This window comes from Canis lupus, chromosome 11 (assembly GCF_003254725.2).
Source record: "Canis lupus dingo isolate Sandy chromosome 11, ASM325472v2, whole genome shotgun sequence".
NCBI classification, from domain to species: domain Eukaryota; kingdom Metazoa; phylum Chordata; class Mammalia; order Carnivora; family Canidae; genus Canis; species Canis lupus.
Genome location: NC_064253.1, coordinates 60,486,563 through 60,501,604, shown reverse-complemented (window position 1 = coordinate 60,501,604; position 15,042 = coordinate 60,486,563). Strand labels below are relative to the sequence as shown.

At 38.2% G+C, this 15,042-nt stretch overlaps 1 long non-coding RNA gene across 10 annotated transcripts in view; it reads left to right on the top strand.

Annotated features, from left to right (window-relative positions):
- LOC112649962 (uncharacterized) overlaps nt 1-15,042 on the top strand; it is a 181,064-nt gene that overhangs the window by 119,691 nt on the left and 46,331 nt on the right. For 5 of the 10 annotated variants that reach the window (XR_007414112.1, XR_007414111.1, XR_007414104.1 and 2 more), the window contains 2 exons: nt 1,787-3,568; nt 5,507-5,720. The exons of 1 other annotated variant lie outside the window; for it this stretch is intronic. This is a non-coding gene — a long non-coding RNA (uncharacterized LOC112649962). Of the gene's footprint in view, nt 1-1,786; nt 3,569-5,486; nt 5,721-6,801; nt 7,371-15,042 lie in introns of those variants that run through there. 4 more of the 10 variants (XR_003129829.3, XR_007414106.1, XR_007414109.1 and 1 more) reach the window with 4 other exon arrangements.

The following is a 15,042-nucleotide window of genomic DNA, read 5'->3' as shown; positions in this document are numbered from 1 at the left end:
AAAATGATAAATTGGGGGAAATTCACAATATATGTTTCAGGGTAAAAGTTAATATATTTAGTACACAAAGAACTGTTACAAGGGAATAAAAAAGCTGACCATCCTAAAAGAAAAATGGACAAGAACAAGCAAGTCACAAAGAAAAACAAGTGGCCGATAAACACGTGGAAACATAGTAACAAAGAAATGCAGATACAGGGGATCCCTGGGTGGCTCAGCAGTTTAGCGTCTGCCTTCCGCCCAGGGTCTGGGGATCTAATCCCACATGTGACTCCCTGCTTCTCCCTCTGCCTGTGTCTCTGCTTCTCTGCCTCTCTCTCTGTGTCTCTCATAAATAAATAAATAAAATCTTAAAAAAAAAAAGAAATACAAATAAAATATAATTTTTGTCTAACAGTTGATGAGAAACTTGAAAGGATGCTATATGCAGTGTTAATAATTATGGAGCAAAAGGGGCCACTGTTGGTGAGGTATGAATTAGTCTTAGACTTTGAGATTTCTGTGGCTGAGATTAACATCAGACAGATATGCAGACATTTATGGAAGTATGCTAACCCCTGCAATATTTATAATAACATACAATTGAAAACAACCTCAATGTCCATCAATATGGTATTAGTTAAATAAGTTATGGTAGATCCATATAATTAAAATGAATTTGTGGATTATATTTACCTGGGGCATATGGCCATTATTTGTGTATTTATTTTTTTAAAGATTTTATTTATTTGAGAGAGAGAGAGAAAGAGTGAGCATGAGTAGGGAGGAGGGGCAGAGGGAGAGGGAGAAGCAGACTCCCTGCTTAGCAAGGAGCCTGAAACAGGGCTTGATCCCAGGACCTAGAGATCATGACCTGAGCTGAAGGCGGATGCTCAACTGACTGAACCACACAGGAGCCCCAGATGGCCATTATTTATCAAGTGAAAAGGACAATAACAAAAAAAAATGTGCACAGTACAAATCTCAGTTTTGTAAAATATGTATTATATATGTGGGTAAGTCAACAGTCTTGAATACAAGAAAGCTTGAAAAGAAATATACCAAAATGTTAATAATAGTAGGTAGAGGGATTATGGGTAACTTAAATTTCTATTTGAGTGTATGTGGTGGGGAATAGGGAATTTTTTTTTCTACTATAACCTTATATTTCTTGTATAATAATAAAAGAGGTTATTATTATTTTTTAACTTTTATTTTTTGTTTACATACAGTATGTATGGGTTAGGGAAGCAGCAGGTGAGGATGGGACCTAAGGAATTTGGAACCAATAATCAAGGGTAACAATTTCCAGAACTTGTAAGAGTTCAGCAACCTCTGTCCTGGTCTCACATTTATTATATTTGCCATTCTTTTGTTTCTCTGATTTGATTAGCAGTGTACTTAAGAAAAACAGGGCTTCTTTTGGGGAAGCAGAGGAGACTGCTTCCTGTTCCATAACCTGTCTGACAGTGATGAGAGAGGGGACATATAGCTGTAAAGGGAGTAGAAAGTAGATGATCCCTGAGGCCACAGAAAGTATATAGTGGTGTGTGCCAGACAAGGGTGAAATGAAGGAGGAAGAAGCAGGAGAGATCTACATATCAGGAGCTGGGAGTTGAGGGGCAGACACCTATGGGCTAAGCCCAGGTACTTGTTGGCCCCAGAGTAAGAGGCCCATATACCTATTTCTAGGTGTATACTAAGGTTTGAAAACCATTATCCACAATACTTAGAAAAATGCAGCAGCCCTGCCTATACTTCATATGGAGGAAATTAAAATACTCTTTTCTGGAAAAACTGTTTCCAGGTAAAAGACTTGTGTATCCTGATAACCCCTATGAAGGAAGCCAGCTTGTCGAACAGTCAATCCCAGCACTGAACAAGCCTTAGCCATGCAAACAATTTCCATCAGCTTTTTAGCTTCCGATCAATAGCGATGACTGAACAATCAAGCATCACAAAATATTTAAGGAAAGTGTCCAAAAATAAAAAGAGAGACCATACCAAGTAGAAGGGGAAAAAAGACAGTAGATGGGGGCAATACCTACAAAATTTAGAATTAAAATTCTCCAAGACCAAAGATACAGATGCAATGAAATGCTGTGATACCCGCACCCCGATGTTTATAACAGCAATGTCCACAATAGCCAAACTGTGGAAGGAGCCTCGGTGTCCATTGAAAGATGAATGGATAAAGAAGATGTGGTCTATGTATGCAATGGAATATTACTCAGCCATTAGAAACGACAAATACCCACCATTTGCTTCGACATGGATGGAACTGGAGGGTATTATGCTGAGTGAAATAAGTCAATCGGAGAAGAACAAACATTATATGGTCTCATTCATTTGAGGAATATAAAAAACAGTGAAAGGGAATAAAGGGGAAAGGAGAAAAAAATGAGTGGGAAATATCAGAAAGGGAGACAGAACATGAGAGACTCCTAACTCTGGGAAACGAACTAGGGGTGGTGGAAGGGGGGTGGGGGTGACTGGGTGGCAGGCACTGAGGTGGACACTTGACAGGATGAGCACTGGGTGTTATTCTATATGTTGGCAAACCGAACACCAATAAAAAATAAATTTAAATAAAAAAACTATTAAAAAAATTCTCCAGGAGAGAAGATATTACATCCCTTACACGAATGGAGTGCTATGTTTAAAAAAAAAAAAAAAAAAGGAGGTACAATTAGAGAACAAAGCAGAATACACAGAAATTAAAAAGGAGAAAAGGGTAGCTGAAAGTTTGGAAGGTTCTCAAAATACCCATACATTCAGTGATTCCTAGAAGGATTCAGAATCAGAGGCAGTTGTAATCACAGCTATTGTTTATTACAGCAAAGGAATACACAGCAGGATCGGTGAAGGAAAGGCACATGAGGCAGAGTATACAGGCTTCCAGAATTTTCCGTCTGCGTGGTGAGGAGTTTTCACACAGGACATGCTTTGGCCTTCAGGAGTGAAATGTCCCCTGCAATGTTTTTGCCTGTATAAGGCCTCTTAAAGACTTAGAGTCCAGGATTTTTATTGCTGGTTATTTAAGTACTCTTTCTTGTGTAAGAAGCCACAATTATTAAAGTTCTAAACTCTCAGAAGGAAAACAGGTGTTCACCCTAAATCACATTGTACAAACAATCTAGGCAGGCTGGTAGAACAGAATTCAGTGCCCCAGGCACACAAAACAACCTTATCATTAAGTAACATGGAGTACATACCAGCGGCCATTTCCAGGAGCCTCCTCAAAACCTCCTAGTGACAGTAACATAAGGCTTGCTGCAGTTAACATAGCAGCAGGCCTTTCCTGAAGACTGAAATTGAAATTCAATAGAAAATATTAAAGATGACATTGGAAAAAAATCTTTTGAGAATAAGGTGGAAAAGATAAAGAAATGGAAATAAAATAATGATAAAATTAGGAAATCAGTCCTGAAATCTGATACTTAGGATGAGCAAACAAAGAAAATTGATGGAAGGAAAATATAAAAGACATACTAGAAGAAAAATTTCTAGACCTGAAGAATAAGTTTCCAGATTGAAAGAATCCATTAACAATGCAACCTGATAGAAGCCCATGAAGAAGAGATTGTGAGTGAGTACTAATTCCCTTTGTGTCTGGGACCTCCAGCTATTCCAAGCTGACATGTTACCCCTCATTGTCCTTTAACAAGTCATTAATATCTGAGTTGATTTTTTTTGTTTTTTTACCTGCTTATATGACAACTATTACTTTTTTTCATTCTCTGCAAAAGTAAATGGTTTATGGGTCTTATTTCTCCTTGGGGGAGTTTATTTGGAACTTCTCTTACTTAGTTGCCTTCTGACCTGAGCTCTTTGATATACTCAAAAAATGTTATTTTTTAAAAGATTATCTGGCTTTTAAAAAAGGATAGGAAGGTCTTTTTTTTTTTTTTATAGCTTTCTCCATCCTAAGAGGAAGTAGAGGTTGCATGCAGATTTAGAACCAGTCCCTATTGCTATACGTAATGTTGTCAATTCCTGGGACTTTTCTGTGACAAAAGGTATTAGAAAAATCAGTTCACATGTTATCAATACCTCTCTCTTCAGTAATTTTGCAACTTCCTCTCCTTTGCTAAGTCACCAACTTAGTATCTCTATTTGCTTTTTATTTTCTCCAAATTCAGTGGTTTCTTTCATCCTTATTTTTTCCCATTGTCTTTATTCTTGCATGTTTTTTGAAAATATTTATTTATTTTAGAGAGAGAGTGGAGGGAGGGGCAGAGGGAGAGAATCTTCCAGCAGACACCCCACTGAGTGTGGAGCCCATGCAGCCTCGATGTGGGGTTTCATCTTATGACCCATGAGATCATGATCTGAGCTGAAACCAAGAGTTGGATGCTCAACTGACTGAGCCACTCAGATGCCCCCTCCTTCTTTTAAAGATTTATATTCTTGTAGGGGTTTTTAAAAAACTTTTTAATTCTTTAATATCAATTTATATGGATTTGGGGAGGGAGCAAAGGTAAATATACACTTTCATTCTGTCCCGTTTATATTAGATTGTTGAATGCAACATTTTTCAAAGGCTGAGCCATGAGGTGACCTTAGCTTCATGTTGATTGCATGGGAATTATTATTTTTTTTAAGGAAAGAAATGATTTCCAAACACTAGTATGTTAATTTTAAGTAACCAACCTCTATACCTAAGTATACTGGCACACCACTATTGAGAATTATTGGGCTCAGGAACTTCTGCTATACTTTCCATTTTACTTTCCTATGTGACTATTTCTTTTTTTTTAAGCTGGAATTATTGAGGATGTGTTCTTAGCTCTTTACTTGGTTCAGAAGCTCTTTATTTTCTGACTAACCATCAATGTATAAGTTGTTCATGGGATGTGACTGAGCTTCTTTTTGTTCAACACCATTTGGGGACTAGTGACACTCAGCCAACAAAGGCTTGAAGGCCAGGACCTCAGGGTTCTTTTGTGAAGGCTTCAAAAGGAGCGTGTCAGTCAGGATGTGAGTGGGCAAGTTTTCCTCTCCTCTCAGGAATCTGAGAATTAGCGCCTCGCCTTGGAATTCAAGTGGTCTTACAGCTCACTATTAAAGAAAAGTTATTCAGGTATTTCCTATTTAAGACATCTTCTAGCAGTCTGGGGATCAAGCAAATCTTAATAAGTCAGTCATTTTATAATATTATTCATTAGGATTTATTAAGATGCAGCGGATTTCTGCTGTGGGACTGTCACACAAATTAAAGTATCTTTTTGTTGCGGAATATATACATAATGTAAAATTACAATGAAGTATTTTTAACAGGAAAAATGTGTACCACCTTTGTAGACTCCCTTTACCCTCTCAGGGCCTTTATTTCTTCAATTATAAAACGAGGTCTGGGACTGAATCATTTCTGAGGGTTCCATTGGTTTTTTTTTTTTAGCAGCTTGAATATAATTCACATACTATATAATTTATCACCTTAAAGTATACAATTCACTGGTTTTTAGAATATTGCAGTTATTTTTTTTGTTTTGTTTTGTTTTAAGATTTTATTTATTCATGACAGATGCAGAGAGAGAGGCACAGACACAAGCAGAGGGACAAGAAGCAGGTTCAATGCAAGGAGCCTGATGCGGGACTCGAGCCCCGGACCCCGGGATCACACCCTGAGTGGAAGGCAGACGCTCAACCACTGAGCCACCCAGGCATCCCAGAATATTGCATTGTTAAATTTTTTAATTGTGGTAAAATATATAAAATAAAATTAGTCATTTTAACCACTTTTAATCATCTAAGCATATAATTCAGTGGCATTAATTGCATTCAGAATGTGCAACCATCACAAATATTTCCAAAACATTTTATCTTCAACAGAAACTTTGTAATCCGTAAACAATCCATTTTAGCTTTAACATACTAGCAATTATTGTAATTTTTTCTTTTTGTAAGCTCTATCTATGCCCGTTGTGGGGCTAAAGCTCATGACCCTGAGATCAAGAGTTGCGTGCTCTACCAACTGAGCCAGCCAGGCACCCTGGTATTATTGCATTTTAAATAAAACTCTTCAAAGACCCTCATACCCAAACTGGAAAAGACTAATTTTAATTCCCAATTCCAGTGTTATAGGTCTGTTATGTGCTATTACACATTTATACACACTCTGAGTATTGTTTTAAGCCCCATGATGGGCACATTAACAGCTCTAAAGAAAAAGCAAAAGGGGAGAGTGAATTGGGGTTTTCCTTGGATTTTGTAATGATAAGCCATTAGAGAGCCTTATCTTCCCATCAGCAGGTTGCAGTTAACTTTCACATTAAACCAGATGTCTTTCAAAAAATATCCTACCAATTGGTGAATTTTGGAGCTTTTGGAGGCTATATCCATACATTCTCTTCAGGAAGTAACTGCAAAACTGTTACTGACACCCACTTGCTGAGATGTCCCTGGACGTTCCTTCAGAGTTTGTGAATTGTTCATGGCACAAGAACCAGCCAAGAGATACTTCCTGGTCCTGAGGATTTCAGCTATCCATCCACATTGGCATACCTTCTTTGCATTGTCGCTAGATTAATATTTCCATGAGATCAGAAAGAAATAAAACCAGAAAGGTTACATCTGTTTGCATGTGATCACATAAATTTAACTTGCTGTCCTTGGAGTTGCCACCTCCTTCCTTGCTTATTCCTTCTAAAATCCTTTGGAGTCACTGCTCCATTATTATCTAGATCTTACACTAGTGAGTAGAAGACTCAGGGACGTGAGTTTCAGTTGCCCTAAAATTAGAAGACTCAGGGACGTGAGTTTCAGTTGCCCTAAAATAACATTAGGTACCTTCTCACGCAGTACATTTTCTATCACTAGGTGTTCAAGCAGAGGTTGGATCATTATGTTTGAGATATGGAGGATTGTTCATGAATGCAGTATGGGATTAAGAAGGATAATTAAGAAGATGCTTCAAATTCTGAACTTCTACGACATTGTGGGCAGCATTGCATAATAGTAAGGAATTTGGACTTAGTCATACAGACCTGGATTCAAGTTCCGCCTTCTTTACTTACCTAGCTATGTAGCTTTAAGGAAATTATTTAACCTATTTTATACTGTCTTCACCAGTAAAATGAATATAATTGTAGGATCAAAAACTTAATGCTTGGAAATGCTTAGAACAAATGTTTAGCAGTTTAATACATACTTCATAAATGTTAAGAATTATGATTTTTATAAAAATAGTAAGAGCCATAATTTTTGCAAAATGAATGAAAAGTTCTGTGCTTGGGGTGCTAGGGTGGCTCAGTCGGTTAAGTGTCTGCCTTTGGCTCAGGTTGTGATCCCAGGGTCCTAGGTTGAAACCCAGAATTGGGGTCCCTGCTCATTGGAGAGCCTGCTTCTCCCTCTCCCTCTGCCACTCCCCCTGCTTGTGTTCTCTCTCTCTCTCTCTGTCAAATAAATAAATCTTTAAAAAATTTAAAGTAAATAAAAGTTCCATGCTTGTATCTGGTTCTGCTTCCCAATATTTGTATAATGTTAGGCAAATTACTTAACCTGTCTGGGCCTTGTTTCCTAATCCCAGATGTTTAGATGCTCTTTCTTTAAGATTCTTAAAGGGTTGGGGCACCTGAGTGGCTCAGTTGGTTAAGCAACTAATTCTTGATTTCAGCTCAGATCATGATCTCAGGGTTATGAGATTTGGCTCTACGTGGGGCTCCATGTGGGACTCTGCACTAGGTGTGGAGCCTGCTTAAGATTCTCTCTCCCTCTCCTGCCCCTCCCCCCTCTAAAAATTTTTTTTAGATTTTATTTATTTATTCATGAAAGACACACACATAGAGAGGCAGAGACATAGGCAGAAGGAGTAGCAGGCTGCATGCAGGGAGCCCGATGTGGGACTCGATCCTGGAGTCCTGGGATCATGCCCTGAGCCAAAGGCAGACACTCAACGACTGAGCCACCCAGGCATCCCAAAAAAAGATTCTTAAAAGGTCTTTTTCCTTCTTTCTTTTTCTTTTTTAAAGTTTTATTTATTTATTTGACAGAGAGAGAGAGTACACAAGCAGGAGTAGGGGCAGGGAAAGAGGGAGAAAGAGTCTCAAGCGGACTCTCTTGCTGAGCACGTAGCTCAGCATGGGACCAACCCCATGACCCTGAGATCATGACCTGAGCCAAAATCAAGAGTTGGTTGTTTAATCGACTGAGCCAACCAGGTGCTCCTCTTTCTTTCTTCTAATCAAAATATTATTTATGATGATTTTTATGGGATGGTAGTCACATAGGAACATGAAGAAAGGCAGCCTGGCCTAGTGGGCAAACTACTGAACTAAGTGTTCAGCCTCTGACTTGAATTTTGAGATATTAATCTTGTGCTGTCTTGATCTGCAGCCTTGAACCACCATTTGATAACTTTGTGGGAAGATCTAACAAAATTAAAAGTAACCACCTATGCCTTCTCTTTACTAGTAGGGAATGGTTTGACGTGCAGTGAAATAAATTTATTAAAGCAATTTGAGTTTTGCTGAAATAAAATGGCCTCTGCTAAATGTAAGGTCATATTATTTTTATGAGCTAGAGAATCATGTGAGAACCTATAATTAACAAGGTTAAATCATCTCACTTTTTCTGCAAAAGTTCAGATCTTTGAAAGTACTTGAAGTGGGAGGCTAAATTTTGATTTATCAGGAAGAGTGGAGTAGTAGGCCATTGATGATCTATTACCCTTTATTGTTGTTGTCATTAAACACCAGTTTTCCTGCCTCTGTGTAGGAATCCTCCTGTGTAAGAATGTTTATAGTGTATATATTGCTTTTCTGGACAGGTATGATTTCTACTCTTGTAAAACTGAGGTTCCCAGTTCTCTTTCTTATATCCTTTGTGAGTCTTTTACTCAAATGGAAAATCATGGGAGTGCTAAGGATGGAGAGGGATGGTAGAGGATATGGATCTTAGCCTTCTATCATATCTAGGCTTTCTAGTGACTGGATGGTGAGCAAGAAGAGGGAGTTACAGAAGCCTTGCAGAAGTAACTGGAGTGTTTCCCCTGAGATCTACATGGGGGATTTGAGTCTGCTGGCATTCAAGGAGGGTTGAGCTGGTACACAGCTGAGGGGAGGGGAAAGAGTACAGGTAGATAGTGAAAAAAGAGAAGAGCTTGGAAAATCTACTAAGAGAGGCTCAAATTTCCATCCGTGCATGGGAGATCTGATTTTTTTTTAACCTATTCCCTCAGCATCTCCCTCTCCCATAATTCCCAAGCCAATTTTCTAGTATCTCTCAAGTCCCAATCCTAGATATCCACCTTCTACCTAGTTGTTCCATAGTTACCTCATACTTATAATGCCCCAAATTAGACTTAAGTCCTGTCTCTATCCCAAGCTATTCTTCTTCTTATATTTTAATCTTCTAGTTCAATCAGCCATTCAAACATGCAAGCTAAAAAATCTGCAGCCATCTTCAATAGTTCCTTCTCATTGACTCAGTAGACATTTACTTATTGTTTATTATGTACCACTGCTAGATACTGTGTCATAGCAGGAGACAAAGATGATTAAGATATTGCCCTGAATATAAGCAGCTCAGTTCAGCAAAAGAAGCAAACAATCACAATAGAATCAGATACAAATCCTTTTTGTTCTGTCTCTTAAATGATTCTTGAACCTACTTCCCCTCTCCATTCCTACTGCCGGTGCTTAAGGTCAGACCTTTTCTTTGGCCAAATTACTGCAATTATCTGGTGTACTTCCTTCTTTCTGCTCTTATTCTGGAAATACCCTACTTTTAGAGTAATTATTTTAAAGACACGATCTGTCTCAACACAGACACTGTACCAGTTTCCCAGCATTCCACATGTTACTATTCTACTCTACAATTTTAGTTATTAGAGCTTTTATGGCCTTGAGAATATAATTTCTCTTCTTAGAATTCTGTTCTCTACATAGTGAATTCCTGTTTAATCTCAAAGAGGCAGTTTAATGTCTCTTCCTCCTTGAAGCCTTCTCAAATACTTAGGATTTAGTGCTCTCAGAGAACTCTTCATATCTCCATTTATATTACCCATTATGCTGCATTTTTTCTTTTTTTTTTTTAAAGTGTTTTCTCACTGGCCCATAACTTCATTAAAGAATGTATCTTGGGTGCCTAGGTGGCTCAGCGGTTTGGTGCCTGCCTTTGGCCCAGAGCATGATCCTGGAATCCCAGGATTGAGTCCCACATCGATCTCCCTGCATGGAGTCTGCTTCTCCCTCTGCCTATGTCTCTGCCTCTCTCTGTGTCTCTCATGAATAAATAAATAAATAAATAAATAAATAAATAAATAAATAAATAAATAAAATCTTAAAAAAAATAAAGAATGTATCTTACTTCTATATCAATCTCCAGCAGCCAGATTAGTGATTGGAATAGAGTAAGTGCTCAAAAATGTTAGAAAGATGAATAGCTGTTCATTAAGCATGGGTGTAAACCAACTATGGTTCTGTGCTTTGATTTAGGACTAGGAAGTGCTGACTTCTTGGGCATTGAGCTTTGGAGTTGGTTTGTGGCAGAGATACAACCACCATTACTCTGAGCTTCCTTCTGCCCTTCTATAAATGGAGAGGGCCCAGTTTTCGATAAGAAAAAGAATCCTGCATAGTAGGCAAAAAGTCTGATGTCTTATATGTGTCATTTAATGTAATTCCAACATCTCTTTTTCTAAAAAAAAAAAAAAAAAAAAAGATTTATTCATTTATTATTTAAGAGAGAATATACTCTGTGTGTTGGGGAGGAAGGACAGAAAGACAGGGTGAGAGAGAATCTCAAGCAGACTCCCCACTGAGCACAGAGTCATATGTGGGGCTTGATCTCAGGACTCTGAGATCATGACCTGGGCGTAAATCAAGAGTCAGATACAGGGACACCTGGGTGGCTCAGCATTTGAGTGTCTGCCTTTGGCTGAGTGCACGATCCTGAGATCTGGGATTGAGTGCTGCATCAAGCTCCCTGTATGGAGACTGTTTCTCCCTCTGCCTATGTCTCTGCCTCTCTCTGTCTCTGTCTCTGTCTCTCATGAATAAATAAGTAAATCTTAAAAAAAAAAAAAAAAGAGTCAGATGCTTAGTTGACTGAGCCACTCAGGTGCCCCTATTCTATCCTAATAAGCCTTTGAGGGAGACATTCTTATTCTCATTCCATAGGAAACAGTAGCTCATGGAGTTAAGGGATTTTCCTATGATCTTATAGCAAATAAGGGTTGAGCTGGGTTATGAACCCAAACCTAGCTGACATGCTACATTATTCACACTGTTCTTACTGCTACAAGTTTTAAGTCATGATTTGAGTACTTAGTTAATTGTTACTACATTTTAGGGGTAGTAAGATTATCATGTAATGTCACTGGTAAGAATTGGCAGTTATTTAGTGAGTTACTATCCTGTAGAGTATCAATCTGGAAAATTTAAGGTTTCCGATTTTGTCTAAATTACATACAAAGTCATTTGAGCTCATGCCATAGGTTGCAAATATGAATTTTGGATTATAAAGAATTAAGGTGGTGCAGTAATGCCCCATTTGCCCATTTATGGACCCCTGTTGGGTTCTTCCACCATCAGAGTATCAGTGATTATTTCATGAGGTTAAGCAATGTAGATAAGTCATTATAAGTTAGGAAATTATAATTGATAATAAGAGCTGTTAATGGTGAATGAAGTATTGAACTCTCAGGATGCTAGAATCAGCAAAATTTAGGGATTATCTAGTCCAGGGCTTTCATTTTACAAAATGAGGCTGAGAGAAGCAGGTGCCCACCCACGATCAAGTAGCTACTTAATGCTAGGATCAGGATGAGAAGCCAGGCCTTGACACACACACACACACACACACACACACACACACACACACTCTCTCTCTCTCTCTCTCTCTCTCTCTCTTTTTTAAGATTTTATTTATTTATTCATGAGAGACACACAGAGAGAGGCAGAGACATAGGCTGAAGGAGAAGCAGGCTCCCCACAGGAAGGATGCAGGACACCATCCCAGGACCCTGGGATTATGACCTGAACCAAAGGCAGATGCTCAACCACTGAGCCACCCAGGTGTCCTGTGCTAGGCTTTGATTCTTAGGATAATGTTCATTTTACCCAAGCTCCCTTTGTAAATCTGGAGGTAGTTCATGGCCAATCTGGACATATCAGTACAAAAGTATAGTTGTTTTTTCTAAGTAAGTTCACTTGTGTATTGTTAAGGTTCTTCTTTTCTTCATGCCTTGGTAATTTCATCTATGGATGTGAAAAAACTATTAGTACAAAAACTGTTTCTTATATGTTAAATATGTTTCTAAAGGTAATTTCATCTATGGATGTGAAAAAACTATTAGTTTTTATACTCCAATCTATTAGGCACACAATTTTGTTGTATTCATGTACCAGGCTCTCCTGTTGATTGACATTCAAGTTGTATTTAATTTTTAAAACTATTAATAATGCATATGGTGAACTTTTTAAAGGTTCAAATTTTAAAGCTTTTATCTTACAATTGATTCATCATTAGACATTTATTAAGCATCCATTCTATGTCTGGTGCTGTGCTTTTTTCTTTTCTTTTTTTTTTTTATCACCAGTTAGAAGAACAAACTCTGCCTATCAGTTCACAAGATGAAAATGGGATTTCTCTATTAACTGCCCAACCCATCATAACCTTCACTGTGAAAGCTGTAATTATAGGAGAGCCTGCTCTGTGCAGCTACTGGGCCAGCCATTTCTCAAGCATTTATCTATAGATAGGTAACTAGCATTTTCATTGTACAGAGGGAGAAACTGAGTTGTAGAGAAGTTAAGTGAACTGTGCAAGGGCACATGATGAATAAAGGCAGAATTGAGCTAGTTCGTGTAGTCAACAAATTGTTTGCTTTTTCCAGGAAGACTTACTAATTGCCAGGCATTATCCTAGAGTTACATTGGGAAGTACTACAATGCAGTATAGTACGGGTTTTATACTCTGGATGACAGATGATAAAAAGTAAACAAAGGTGGAAATGCATAATTACCAATTATGACAAGTACTAGGAAGAAAACAATTGGCTGCCACCGTAGAGACTATTGGAGGCAGCAGCAGGAGGAGAGCTGCTTAGATCAGGTGATCAGAAAGGCCTTTCAAAGGAGCTGACAACCATGAAAAGAGAACAGAGAGTTCTTCCAGCAGAAGCTCTAAAGGCTCTTGTAGTGGAGAAAACTTTGGCATACTTGAGAAAGCAAACTCCAGTGTGGCTGCGGGGAAGCTGGTGAAGTCAGGGTGGCCCAAGATGACGGTGGAGGGTGGAGAGAGGGCAGCTCTGATGTTGCAGGAGTTCCTAGACCATGGACAGGAATTTGCATTTTATTTGCCATGGAATGTGACAGTCATCAAAGGTTTAAGCAGAGGGTGAAATGGTCTTATCTATGTTTTTAAATAATCGCTTTGGCTTTTCTGTGATGAGAAAATAAGAGGAATGAGTGGAGTATTGAGACAAGTAAAGAGGACATAGCAATAATCCAAGTAAAAGACGATTTTTTTTTTTACTCTCGGGCTAAGAGAGTCATATTGAGGAAAGAAGGATAGAGGAAGATCTACTTGTTTCTTGGTATACATAACAAGGCTATATGATCCTAGGATCTGCCTTTCCTGTGCCACAGAAACTGTATCTCTCTGTTTGGGAATGGGGAGATCTTATGGAAGATTCTATTTCTGGAATCTTATTTATTTAATTATTTAATCTTTTAAATCTTTATGTTGGCTCCTGAGAGTTGAAAACTCTTCTCTTTCAAAAGACTTGAAAGTTTCTTTGTTTTCAGTCACACCACCCACACTTAACATTTATGATACACTGGTGAAACATTCTGCAGACCAGGCTGTTGCTCACACTGACTCCTGACTTCCCGCATTTTGTGAATGCGCAGCTTGGTGAATGTGACTTCCTGCTGTTTGTGGCTTACAATGCTGCAAGGGATGACTTTCCATGAGGCAAAAACTGATAATGGTCTATTATTTTAAGTTACAAAGAATTGGTGGCAAAAGGGTTAGGAAGGAAACCCGAAATGCTTTGAATGAATTATTTGGATTTATAGAGACTAAAGTGGCATTTTCTCCCATCTTTTTATATGTTAAATAGGTTTCTTCTATTATTTTTTCTTTATCTCAAAAACAATGATTATTACAAGTAAAAAACTACAGAGAACAAAATCCACAATTCCACTCACCCAGGGACCATACTTTAGTGTACATGCTTTAGTAATGTTTTAGTGTACATGAAGTTACCTTTTTTTTTTTTTAAGAGTTGTTTATTCTAGAGACAGACAGCAGCATAAGTCAGGGGAGGAACATGGGGGAGAATCTTCAAGCAGACTCCCCACTTAGTACAGAGCCCTATGAGGGCCTAGAGTCAAGGGCTGATCTCACAATCCATGAGGATCATGACCTGAGCTAACACCAAGAGTTGGATGGTTAACCAACTGAGCCACCCAGGTACTCCAAAGTTACCTTTTAAATAGTCAATTTGTTTTATTTTTGCTAATATTAAAAAATCAATCATGCTTGTTATGGACAGTTTAGAGAATATAGAAAATTATGAAGAAGGTAATTTACTATCTAAGGACAGCCATTGGTTGCATTTTAATATGTTTTCAAGTCCTTTTTTTAAAATATTTTATTTTTTTATTCATGAGAGACAGAGAGAGAGAGAGAGAGAGAGGCAGAGACACAGGCAGAGGGAGAAGCAGGCTCCATGCAGGGAGCCCGGTGTGGGACTCCATCCTGGGACTTCAGGATCACACCCTGGGCTGAAGGCAGGCGCTAAACCACTGAGCCACCTAGGGATCCCCTCAAGTCCTTTTTTAGTGCACATTGTATGTAATTGATACCATATCATCTATTAATTTTCCTACTTAATACCACCACCTGATAATTTTTCTGTTATTACAATCTCTTCATAATTATTACATTTAATCACTACATAAAACTGCAATCTGCATTTCCTACCATGTGTCTTGAATTCCTAATTGTAAAACAATAAATGCATCAGATAAAAACAATACCAAGCTCACTGGATTGTTGTTAGAATTCCATGGGTTAGATGTAATGGTTGCAGAGCCTGATGCATGGCTA